The sequence below is a fragment of the Gymnodraco acuticeps genome, unplaced genomic scaffold (assembly GCF_902827175.1).
Source record: "Gymnodraco acuticeps unplaced genomic scaffold, fGymAcu1.1, whole genome shotgun sequence".
In the NCBI taxonomy this organism is placed as follows: domain Eukaryota; kingdom Metazoa; phylum Chordata; class Actinopteri; order Perciformes; family Bathydraconidae; genus Gymnodraco; species Gymnodraco acuticeps.
In genome coordinates this window covers 42,501-55,970 of record NW_022990066.1, presented here as the reverse complement: position 1 = coordinate 55,970, position 13,470 = coordinate 42,501, and the positions used below count along the sequence as shown (strand labels likewise).

Below are 13,470 nucleotides of genomic sequence, written 5' to 3'. Positions count from 1 at the left end.
CCCTCTCGGGTCCCCTCTCGGGTTCCCTCTCGGGTCCCCTCTCGAGTCCCCTCTCAAATCCCTTCTCGAGTCCCCTCTCAAGTCTCCTCTCCAGTTCCCTCTCAGGTCCCCTCTCGAGTCCCCTCTCTAGTCACCTCTCAAGTTCCTACCAGAGTCCCCTCTCGAGTCCCCTCTCGAGTTCCCTCCTCTAGTCCCTCCTCTAGTCCCTCCTTTAGTCCCTGCTCTAGTCCCTCCTCGAGTCCCTGCTCTAGTTCCCCTCGCGAGTCCCCTCTCGAGTTCCCTTCTCTAGTTCCTCCTCTAGTTCCCCTCTCGAGTCTCCTCTCGAGTCCCCTCTCGAGTTCCCCCTTGGTTCTCCTCTCGAGTCTCCTCTCGAGTCCCCTCTCGAGTCACGTCTCGAGTTCTCCCTTGGTTCCCCTCTCGAGTCTCCTCTCGAGTCACGTCTCAAGTCCCTACCCAATGTCCTGGTCCGTTGGAGGTTCCGCTGGGGGTCCTGCCAACTCCATGTCCTGTCCCGTTGGAGGCCCCGTCGACTACTCCTCTGCCGAGGGTCCTACCAATCGTATGTCTGTCCCGTTGGAGCTCCCGCCGTCTACTCTCCTGCCGGGGGTCCTGCCAACCCTTTGTCCTGTCCCCTTGGAGGTCCCGCCGTCTACTCTCCTGCCGGGGGTCCTGCCAGTTCCTTGTCCTGTCTCGTTGGAGGTCCCGCCGACTACTCTCCTGCCGGGGGTCCTGCCAACCCTTTGTCCTGTCTCGTTGGAGGTCCCGCCGTCTACTCTCCTGCCGGGGGTCCTGCCAGTTCCTTGTCCTGTCTCGTTGGAGGTCCCGCCGACTACTCTCCTGCCGGGGGTCCTGCCAACCCTTTGTCCTGTGCCGTTGGAGGCCCCGCCGACTACTCTCCTGCCGGGGGTCCTGCCAACCCTTTGTCCTGTCCCCTTGGAGGTCCCGCCGTCTACTCTCCTGCCGGGGGTCCTGCCAACCCTTTGTCCTGTCTCGTTGGAGGTCCCGCCGTCTACTCTCCTGCCGGGGGTCCTGCAAATCCCGTGTCCTGGTCCTCTTCCGTGGGGGATCCTGCCGAGGCCTGTCCCACCAGCTCCGACACCGGGTCCTGCCTGGTCTCCGGCACTGTCCCGTCAGCGCCTTCCTGCCCGGCCTCCGGAGCTCTCTGGTCTTCGCCCTCGAGCCCGGGCCCCTGAGAGCCGCGGTCTTCGCCCTCGATCCCGGCCCTCTGTGAGCCGTGGTCTTCGCCCTCGATCCCGGCCCCCTGAGAGCCGCGGTCTTCGCCCTCGATCCCGGCCCTCTGTGAGCCGTGGTCTTCGCCCGCGATCCCGGCCCCCTGACTCTTCCTGCCGCTGCCTTCGCCCTCATGCTCGGCCGCCCGAGTCCCCCACCTTAGACTCTGCCTTGCCCCCAGGCCGTCCGCCCGAATCCCCCTTTTTGAACTCTGCCTGGCCCCCGGGCCGTCCGCCTGAGAACCCCTCCTTGAACTCTGCCTTGCCCCCGGGCCGTCTGCCCGAGATCCCTTCATGGTCCTCTGCTGTGCTCCTGGGTTGTCAGCCCAGACCCGTCCTCCGGACCCCCTCCACCCACCCTGGTGGCCCTAGTTTTGTGTCCCTCCTCCGGTCCCCCTCCACCCACCCTGCTGGACATTGTTTTTTTTGGTGTTTTAGGGACGTCTGGAATCCGTCCCTTGAGGGGGGGGTACTGTCACGATCTGCCTGTATTGTATTTTGTCTTGTCTTGTTTCATGTTTTATGTTGAAAGGTCTTCACTTCCTGTCTTGCCTGTTTCTGTCTGCGTTGTGTCTTGTTTAAATCTGTCTGTGGTTCCCGGTCGTTAGTTTCCCTGGTGTGTCTAATTTACCCGATTGTGTTCACCTGGTGTCCCTGTGTTTTCTCCTCCCTCCTCACCTGTGTCTTGTTTCTGTGATTAGTCTTGTGTGTATTTAAGTTCTGGTTTTTCTGTCGGTCTTTGTCGGTTCGTCTTGTGTAATGACTTGGTCTGCGGTGAGTGTTCTGTTCTGTCTTTGTGTATATCTAGCCTTGAAATAAAGGAATTATTTTTACTCTAATCTGCATTTGGGTCCTGCTTCCTGCACACCGTAACAGTTTCATTCCTGTGAATGCTATATCTCAGGAGAACGTGAGGAATTCATTCAAGTCTTGCGCAATCTTCCACTTGGACTCAAGGAAGAACCAATTTCTGTCACATGTTTGACCTTTGATTGTGGTCAAGAGGCCAAAAGTCTCTGAGACCTCACAAAACACGATGTTTTGGCCGTAACAAGAATTAATATGTTAACTATGACAAAGTCGCTCAACTTTTTCTCAAAATGTCTCAAAACAAAGAACCAAGTGTAAGCCACTGTGGGACACCAAAACACATTTTTAAACAACTTGATATGGAACGATTGGAAACTATTGCCTGAATTCTAACAGAAAGATAGTGATAACAACCACTTATCAAATTAAACTTATTTAAATGGTAATTATAAAGCTACACAGATCATGTTTCAAGTAAAATATTAAATATAAATATACATAATACAGTAGGGATTACAGACTGATCCAGCAGGCCATGTACAGAGCACTGGGGCAGTCGCTGTGTGGCACAGGAAGGCTCCCGGGATATTAACATCACATTTACATGAACATATCCAAACAGCACAACTAGAACAAAGACTGCTCTTGACTTAGGAGGAAACATATCCCACATTTCTCTCTATTTGAATAACTCTGCCATGGCAACAGTCACAGTGTCCACCTTTGTAATACAGTTTGGCATCAGTGTTTTCATGTCCTTATTCTAGAAAGAGGCCTGAATACGTGTTTCACCTGCTGTACATTTCTGATACAAAGCCTTAGACTTAACTTAAAGAGAACAAGATCAAAATAACTCACAACTTCCTTCCTGTGTTCTCTTGACACTTAAAAGCAGCCCAACTGTTAAATGAATATTCACACCAACGTAGTGGTTTGAGATCTCCCAAAAAGTAAAAGTATGAGCAAATGCTAATGCAAGGTTTGGTCCATTAGTTCAAAGGAAGAGAAATCCTACCGCATACGATAACACTTGAATTAGAATGACTGCACACACAGGTACACAAACTCACACCAGAAGTAAACAATGCATTTTTTGTATCTCGTGCACATGAGAAACTAACCCGTTATCCCGATTTTTTTTTTAGAGAAAGTTACCGGTGCGCCAAGGAGGAAGTGGAGCACACTGGAGACAACCATTTAATTGCAGACTGTTATGTTCACGTGGAGAAATGACAGTGCATACTACACACATCAAACTGCCTGATTACTCCCCCTTTTATTAGTTTTATGAAGGAGATGTCCGGTCACCAAGGTGTGTGTGTGTGTGTGTGTGTGTGTGTGTGTGTGTGTGTGTGTGTGTGTGTGTGTGTGTGTGTGTGTGTGTGTGTGTGTGTGTGTGTGTGTGTGTGTGTGTGTGTGTGTGTGTGTGTGTGTGTGTGTGTGTGTGTGTGTGTGTGTGTGTGTGTGTGTGTGTGTGTGTGTGTGTGTGTGTGTTGTAGAGTTATATTTGTATTTATTCATGTTAGCAAACTATGGATAAGCTTAAAATGAGAATAATTTGGGTAAAACTGTGAGCTGCATTTGGGGCCTGTTGACATGTGTTTTTGAGGACAAAGGAAGATGGGGGAAGGTGAGAGCATGTCCTGATTTGCATTCAACTTAGAACGAGCTACAGTGGTTGTGATGTTAAGAGAGGTCCCTTGGGTTTCTCTGGTGGTTATCAACAGTAGCAGTTAAGTGAATACTGTTCAAACAATACCTGTGTTTGTGTTTTATATTGATTTCTCTGTTTTATCCTTTCATAAATGTAAGGACTACAAATGGCTATAAACATTCTGGGCTGGTTGGAGTAAACAGGGTTTTATTGCTCTGTGGGGGAGGTGTAGGTATGCAGGCCTTGAGACCTTTTGTTGTAAAGTGAGCCTGTTTGGTTTCCTGCTGCGTTTCCTGCTGCGTTGCGTCTCCCAATGAGATGACCTGAAAAGATGACCAGCTGACCTAACACCAAACCCCTCCTTCTTACTCTGGTATATATCCGGTGGATCCCTGGCGTTCGGCCTCTTCTTCACATGCTGCCCTCGGGTGAAAGTAGCTCTGCAGTATGCGGACCAGAGCAGGAGTAAGCCGGCATTACTCCTTAAGCATTACAATATAACTGTAATATATCATGTTGTATTGTAATGATTGTATTGCATTGTCATATTGCCATTAAAGTAGATTATTGTTAACGGTTACTTTGTAGCTATGGATTCCTTCCTGTATTATAACCAGCTTCATAGGAACGCGCGGAGATTTGAAAAGCGGACCAGTTATCCCTCTAAATCTCTAACAAAATGGTGACCCGACGTCTATAACGAAGCTGAGGAAGAATTCAGATGCTTTCAAACATCTCAGACAATCAGCAGGACTCTGCAACTTTGCAAATAAGGTAAGCAGACGATGAAAGTCGCCTGTCTGTAATTGGATACGCTAAAACTTTAGGATTGTCTGTAGGCGTTTCACAGTGTTTTTATAGTTTAAATGGAATATACAATGCATATTTTACTATGTTAGGAAAGTTATATACAAAACGTAAACGTTGATCGACAGGTAGACGAAAGTCCTGCGTGACGTAAAATAGAGCAGTTTGGCGCGGATCTGCAGGTAGAATATTCCTGAGTGGCGTAGAAATGGTGCAGTTTGTTATGCGAGGTTTGATTCCTGCACGGCAAAACCTGAAAACTCGATAAATCAGATCGAGTCGCCGTTTAAAACTGGGGTTTAAATAACAGACCAATGCTAAAAGCTTAAAGCCAGAGGTCTGTTATATATTAAACCAAGGTAGAGCGTTTCCCTTTGTCTGGAAACTTCTGCTGCTGCCATCTAGTGGCTGAAAGGGGGTATCACACCCTTGAAACTTCTGCTGCTGCCATCTAGTGGCTGAAAGGGGGTATCACACCCTTGAAACTTATGCGAGCTTAGAGTTTAATCATTACATTGCTGGCCGGTATTGAAGACGGGAAGCACGTTCCCAGTATATTATAACTGATTTTGGTAAACTGGTACAAAACAATAAGGGATTGAACATTTTTTACAACGACAGCACCAGGAGATGAGTAAACTCAAGAATCTGTAGAGTGTAAATACATTGTGCAAAACACATTTTACACTCGAACTGTTTGCAAATTTAGACAATATAAATAAATGTTCAGAAAGAAGACATGGGCCTACACTTGATTCAAATTTCATTACTGTGATCCGATTGGTGTGCTCTGCAGGTTTACTATTGTTCGAAGTAACAGTGGGATGTAAAATGAGAGAAGATATGGAGATGTTCTTTCATAGTGTGTGGAATATGTGATGCTGGAAACATGTAAGTATTTCAGAGTTGTGTTGGGTAAATATGTAACAATGGATGAAACAATCTTTGGAGTGAGTTTTTGTAATATCATAAGTAGACATTAATTATGTTGATTACATGGCATTTAACAACTAAGACAGATAGTATGATTAGAAAGAGACAGAGTGGAAAGGGTTGGATTTATTTAACATCAGTGGGCTAGACTTCTTATAGGTAATGTGTACCGGGACCTGGACTCCCCCTCTGAGTTAGAAAGGCTTTGATCCCGACCCTCCAAGCAGACAAAAGACCTAACCCAACAGGAGACTCCTCCTTCTCCATCGTACAGACAGAGAACCAGAGCTGAACCAACAACAACAACAAGACTACATCAAGACTGCAGCCAGAACTATCTCCACCTGTGGCATCCAGAACCAAACCAGCATGCTGACAAAGAGGCAAACTCTCATCGGTCCCTCAAACAGGACATGAAGTTCCAAACTGCGCCGCGAGATTTGGCACAATAGACATGAGAGCAGAATCCGCCCTCCATAAAAACAGCAGAGAGACTGTAAAGGAGGAGTGCAACAACAGTGGCATGATGGGGCTGCAGAGGTGACTGGGCCAATGGCTGCCTACAAAAGTTACAGCGGATGGATTCAACAGCTGATGGACTGAAGAGAAGACAGAATCAGAGGAGTTGGCATGGTCGATTAGAAGTGAGGAGGCCGGGGTCACGGCTTGAGAAAACCAGGGGAGGAGGAAAGGAGAACGGGAATGCACATAAACACACTTATTCACGAAACGCACATTTAAATAACTTGAATTAACTTCATAAATACGTAAAGACAGAAAGATTTATTAATCATTTGGTAAATTAAAAATAGCAGGAAAGAGGAAACTATTAAAGTAAAATGATAATCATCCTAAAACACACTGACAGAGTAGAACCATATTCTTCAATATTTTCATCATGTTAACAATTCATTCTTTAAGACATTTTTATTCACGTGTGAATAAAGTAGTGATCTCATTGGTTACAATATTGATCACCATTAAAAGGATAGTTTTAGGAACCACTCTATAGGACAAATCTTTGTTTGTATTAATGGCTAGTGCCAAGCCACATATTAAATTCCAATCTAAAGTGTTGATTTCACCATTGTGGCATGGTTATTACCAGACTTCGGTTTTAAATCCTTGATAAAGGAGGGAGTAATTGTTGCATGTTCGGACACCCAAGGTTCCACACACTGCTAAAGAGTTTAACATCGTTTTTTAAGTAGACCAGAATTATAATGAGCTATGAAATGCAGAGCGACACAGATCCTAGTAATGTTTTGACTCAAGATAATAGTTATGTACACAAGTTTCTGAAATAGATCATTAGACATTTTAATACTAATTAGGTGTAAATGGATTGCTGTAGTAGTGGTACTCGAAGGAAGTGAGTTTTGTACCAAGTTTCAGGAAAAGTGGGAGGCGGAAGTCCCAATGACAAGTGAGAATCATCTTGAAAATTATAGTTGAAATCGTGACATATTTTTGTAGACAAAGGATACTGGCCTATGCTGAAATGTCAAAGTCTCTGCAGAGCACGACACATGGCCAAAAAAGACGGAGACCAACTGACCTTTGACCCTGACCGACAGTGTAACTTGACAAGGCACTGTGGATGACTGACTCTGGGGTGAACCTGACCAAACTTGACATGACAACCAGACAGTGTGAGTGTGAATGAATGCCGGCATGTGATCAGTGTAACTGCATGATTCTAAAACAATAACTAACCAAGCATGTTTTTGGACTAACATATTATTTTGGAGCTCCAAGGGAAACGAGAGGTTTCCTAAAAATTCCACAAAAAGGGGAAACCGCACATGTGATATTTTCCTCTCACATGAGTTGGCGGTTTGCAAATGTAAAACTACAATCTGAAGATTCTGTTTCTTTTAGGCCGGAAGGACGGAGAGGAACACTTCTTTTCACTGAAGTGTTCACTGTGGAAATAATGATAATAATGTTCGTTATGTCGCTAACCAATTACCTGACAGTTTTTGTTCCCCTCCCATTACAGGCTTTTGTTACACATTATTTCATGTGTAAAAGGGGGGAGTGAGTAAAATGTATAAATGTCAACATGGCTGTAAAATTCACAATTTACATTTTTCTTTTAAGGATTGACAGAAACCTTCCGCCCCAACCCAGATGTTCAAACTGAGCATTGAATGTAATTAACCTGCTCCATATCTGGGGATAAGATACTGTTTGATGAAGGTTGAGATGTTTCTAAATATTGATTTGAATTATAACAGGTAACAAAGAAGCAGTGGCCAAGGGGCTACTGTGAAACCGAAGAAGTTGACCTGTGATAATGAAACAATTTTGTAATATTTTAACAGACATTAGAGTAACTGAGGTTTGAAATGTAGAAAGAACATATTACAGTTAAAGCTAAAACATAGTAGTGTAATGAGACAGAATTTAATTTAGACAACATCATGTAACTAGCCTGGTAAAGAAGTAAAAGCCATAGACTTTATTGTTTAGGTCATTATGAGGATATACATTTCATCTAAATTTATAATAGAAAGACATTTGATGACAGTTTGTTGGAATTCTGTATTCATTTTTTCAGCGTGATAATATCTAAGCACTGACAGGTAGAAGCAGTATCACCAGGAAATCATTCACTTTGTTAGCATCGTGATTTTGGTTGTTTTTGAATCCATAACATTAGTGTGTTTCTTTACCAGAAACATTAGCAGTTCATATTAGATTTGGATTTTAAATAGGATTTCATTTAAAAATAAACACGGATGTTTGTCAGAAATTCAGAGCTATTGAAATATGTTATTTAGTTTACCTAAAGATGTTGAGGTTCTTATTTAGTTGGCACAATCCAAGTATTAAGATTCTGAAGCTGCACTGGCAGATAGGTCTACAATTAATTTAGAAAACCTGTTCACAGACGGCTGTTGTTTCAAGACACCCCACCAACAGGCTCCAAGTGGGTCAAAACAGCTGAGCGTAGGCTTGAGGGATTTGTATCAGATTTCTCCACACAGGTCACTGGCGCCAAAAGGGGGACCCGAGAAGCACGAGGCCGACACAGCGGTGTTCGTCTGGCTGAAAGTCATCAGGACAAAGTGGCTCAACCCCAGGCTCTCCGACCCCGACCGAGTGACCCAGCGGACCTCTTATGCCGTCTGCCTGGGAGAAAAGGGGGACAGCTCGTACCACGGGAGCCAGTGTGCGGCGGGGAAACCACCTGCTAGGACCAGGGGACGACATCAGGACGGACGTGGCCCTGGCAGACGTGGACTACTCGGAAGCAGCAGACTGGAGGAGCAGGACCCTGGAGACATCCTTACAGCAGACGACCCGGGAGGCATCATCAGCGGGCCGGAGAAGGAGGACCCTGGAGACATCTCTACAGCATCGACCCGGAAGCCGCCATCAGCGGGCCGGAGGACGAGGAGGAGGAAGACATCTCTCTAGCAGGCAGCCCAGAAGCTGCTGTCAGCGGATCGGGGGGACAAAGACACGGCAAGCCAGGACGGCACAGGGAACTTGTCGAGGCAGCAGAGGAGTCTACTTCGCTCTGATCAGTTCCACCCGTGAAGGGCAAGCTGCATCTCCCCCTCCCTATTAGCTGTCCTTGTGGGCTATTCCTCCGAGGGGGGGGGGGCTGATGATTCTAGCACTCAGCTACCCCCTCATGGTTCCTTCACTGCCATGGAAAGTGGTGTTCTGTCTCCATGAAGGTTTCAGGTACTCTGAATACCAGCTTCGGATGGATTTACGGACACAGTAGAAAATAATGACAGTGGGTATATTTCAAAATGCCTTGTCTAAGTTTATCTCTGGAGAAGGAGATAAAAAGGGGGATTTGTAGAGTTATATTTGTATTTATTCATGTTAGCAAACTATGGATAAGCTTAAAATGAGAATAATTTGGGTAAAACTGTGAGCTGCATTTGGGGCCTGTTGACATGTGTTTTTGAGGACAAAGGAAGATGGGGGAAGGTGAGAGCATGTCCTGATTTGCATTCAACTTAGAACGAGCTACAGTGGTTGTGCTATTAAGAGAGGTCTCTTGGGTTTCTCTGGTGGTTATCAACAGTAGCAGTTAAGTGAATACTGTTCAAACAATACCTGTGTTTGTGTTTTATATTGATTTCTCTGTTTTATCCTTTCATAAATGTAAGGACTACAAATGGCTATAAACATTCTGGGCTGGTTGGAGTAAACAGGGTTTTATTGCTCTGTGGGGGAGGTGTAGGTATGCAGGCCTTGAGACCTTTTGTTGTAAAGTGAGCCTGTTTGGTTTCCTGCTGCGTTTCCTGCTGCGTTGCGTCTCCCAATGAGATGACCTGAAAAGATGACCAGCTGACCTAACACCAAACCCCTCCTTCTTACTCTGGTATATATCCGGTGGATCCCTGGCGTTCGGCCTCTTCTTCACATGCTGCCCTCGGGTGAAAGTAGCTCTGCAGTATGCGGACCAGAGCAGGAGTAAGCCGGCATTACTCCTTAAGCATTACAATATAACTGTAATATATCATGTTGTATTGTAATGATTGTATTGCATTGTCATATTGCCATTAAAGTAGATTATTGTTAACGGTTACTTTGTAGATATGGATTCCTTCCTGTATTATAACCAGCTTCATAGGAACGCGCGGAGATTTGAAAAGCGGACCAGTTATCCCTCTAAATCTCTAACAGTGTTCTGTGCTGTGCTGTGCAGGGGCGGACTCACTGGGACTACAAATCAGCCCGGGAATCTCACCCAGGCCACGTAAACGCTCAACGTGGGGGGAGCCTCGCTGCGGGGAAACGGTGGACCTAGTGGCCCGATTGGAGTGGGCCGAGTGGCCCACTTCGGTACCGGCCTATCGGGATACGTCCCGATGGCCAGTCCGCCGCTGGCCCTGTGTGTATGTGTTCTGAGTGTTTGTTTCCCTATAAAACAGCTGCAGGTTCTCTGAGAGTCACGGACATTAATTCATAGATCAAAGCAGACTGGTTTACAGACTCTCTTGTTTTGCTAATCCGGTGCTTAAACAAATAGCTCTCCACCCCTGGCCGAAATGTGGTTAAAATTAAGTCTGAGTTCGAAATATATCTCAAATAATGTATGCTCTGTCATTTCCCCACATAAACATAACAGTCTGCAATGAAATGGTTGTCTCCTGTGTGCTCCACTTCCTCCTTGGCGCACTAGTCGGGATAACGGGTTAGTTTCTTGTCCGCACGAGATACTAACCCGTTATCACAATTATTTTGTTCTCTCTTTTTTTTTTTCATGTCCCTTTAGGGGCTCCGTAGTTTTAGACTATATTGAAATGTAAAAGTGTAATTAATATTATCTATATAACACGTGGCAGAAACATACCTTATAGTCCGCTTTTTTCAAACAGTTTAGCAGAATATGAATTTTTCTATAGTTACAAATATGCTCTTTGCTGGAGAACAAACCGTGTACTGCTAGAGCAGCCTCCCTCTCCTCCATCCTCATCCTTCTGAACCTTTTTCAGCGTTGACATCAAACCACCAGATCTCCTTCACACCCTCCAAGAACTGTGAGTTTCTGGCTCTGCACCCTCGCTGCATACCTCCTGCCTCAAAGACCTGCAGGGTAACTTGGAGAGGATCTGTACTTTAATTCACTCGGCTCCAATATTTGCTGTCATGGCTTCTCCTGCTAACACTTTACAGATGACACTAAACTGCTGCCTTCTTTTCCACGGTCTGAAACACAGGGGGTGTAGTGGCAATTGTAATGTTCCAATGTCCTATATCCTTTTGCCATTACTTCACAGGAGGGTTTAGAGCAGTGTTTCTCAAACTTTTTCATACCAAGGACTTAACCAATAAAAAAACACTCGCGGACCACCTAACTCCACAAATATCCAAAAACACATCGTTTTTCTAGAACAGATTACAAATCGCCTGAAAATGGTACAAACAAGTGACAACATGAGTGACGAAGGTGTTGCGCTGGGCTATATCATGCAATCAATGAAACTTAAGCTTGCTCCATTGCGGAGTTATTCCCGCGAGAATGCGGAACTTACATTTATTTATTTATTTCAAATGTGAAATTTTACCGATATACTCACGGACCACTAGGGGGCGCTCACGGACCACCAGTGGTCCGCGGACCACACTTTGAGAAGCACTGGTTCAGAGTGATCCTGACGCAGACACAAACAGATGATTTCCGATCTTTTGCTGCAGTTTAGATGTTTTTTTTAGTGTTGGTTTAATTACAGTCAATAGTTGTGGTATGAGCATCTGCCGGGCTGGTGGAATTGGTATGCTCTTCCTCCTGTGTCCTCCTCCTCTCCTGTCACCTATGACCCCTTTTATACACCCGGTGCAGCTAAACCCCGCCACCAAGTGTTCAAAAATAATATTGCACTATACATATAAATTAAAGTAAACTGAGACACCAACAACACCCATACAATGGCTCCTACAGAGGGGTCTTACGCATCTCTGCTTGTCCGGCTAACATCTCTCAGTGGATGCTTGCACACCACCTGAAGCTCAACCCAGACAAGACAGAACTGCTCTTCCTTCCAGGTAAAGACTCTCCCATCCATGATCTCTCCATCAACACCGGCACCTCTGTTGTTTCCCAAACTCACACTGGCAGGAATCTGGATGTGATATTCAATGACCAACTTTCCTTCGCTGCTAACATGGCTGCTACTCCGCTCCTACTCACCATAAGGATACGTCTCCTACTGACCCAGAATGCAACAGAGGTTCTGGTCCAGGCCCTTGTCCTCTCACATCTTGATTACTAAAACTCTGGGACTCCCTCTTGGTTGGTCTACCTGCAAGCACCATCCAACCTTTACAACTCATTCAAACTGCAGCAGCTCGACTGGTTTTCAACCTCCCTAAGTTATTCCCATGGACACACCACTCCTCCGCCTTCACTGGCTGCCAGTGGCTACCTGAGCCAGGCTGTTGTTCCCTCGTGCTTCAAGGTAACCACCATCAAACCTGTGCTGAAGAAGTCATCACGTTCCTGCTTCAATGACTTCCGCCCCGTAGCGCTGACTTCCACCATCATGAAGTGCTTTGAGAGGTCCCCCCCCCTCGCTGGACCCGTTTCAGTTTGCATATCGAGCGAAGCGGTCCACTGAGGATGCCATCTCCTCTGCTCTCCACCCAGGCTTCACCCACTTGGACACTGACAACTCTTATGTTAGGATGCTGTCCATAGACTTTAGTTCAGCATTCAACACCATCATCATCCCCATTGATTACATGATTCATAGAGTAGTTTGTTGTCTCGTAGTATAGTAAAAAAGTCAAATATTATGACATTTATTATCATGTTTTGTAATCTCTGTGTAGCAAATGCTGTACAAGAATTAAAATGCACTTTCTTAAAACAACAGTGTTAATTATAATGAATAAAATATTAAACTGTAAATAAACAACTAAGTGTGTTTTATGATTAAAAAACATCTGCATATATTTTTCTTCTTTCTTTCAACTCTTCTTACTTCCTTTCATTTGCGCTGCCAACTTCCTGCCACACACACACACACACACACACACACACATATATGCACAGCATTTCTTGGACTTTGAACACACCCACACACATTTATATAAACCTGCCGAGTTACAAACGCTTGCTTTCAGTTTCCGCGACACCACAGCACACAGACACCGGCGAAGGTAATACTCTTTATGATCTAATGTGATTGTTTGTTTTCATTCAGGGTGGAAGGAGAGTCATTTGTGCTTTTACTTTTGTACGACTGTCAAGTGTGTGTGTGTGTGTGTGTGTGTGTGTGTGTGTGTGTGTGTGTGTGTGTGTGTGTGTGTGTGTGTTTGCCAACAGGCAGAATCTCTTTGTCCAGGACCTATCATTTCCTTATGTACCATTCATTTGTAATTGTAAAAAAAGTGTTAAAATTCACCAATATTCTCGTTATAATTAACATATCTAAACAACACGTGTGACATTTACCAAAAATATAAAAAAATGTTTAAAAAGTGTCAAAACTTCACCTTTTAACGTTGAAATCTTTGACTTAAAGTACCGGATGTTTATGAAATGACCAAAAACTGAATGTC

General features: G+C 45.0%; 1 protein-coding gene across 2 annotated transcripts in view; it reads left to right on the top strand.

Moving 5' to 3' along the window:
* The first annotated feature begins 12,952 nt into the window (after window positions 1–12,952).
* Window positions 12,953–13,470, top strand: part of si:dkey-9k7.3 (circularly permutated Ras protein 1) — a 14,451-nt gene continuing 13,933 nt past the window's right edge. For both annotated transcript variants that reach the window (XR_004568925.1, XM_034216093.1), the window contains exon 1: window positions 12,953–13,068. The gene's annotated coding sequence lies outside the window, so the exon portion shown is untranslated. The remainder of the gene's footprint in view (window positions 13,069–13,470) is intronic.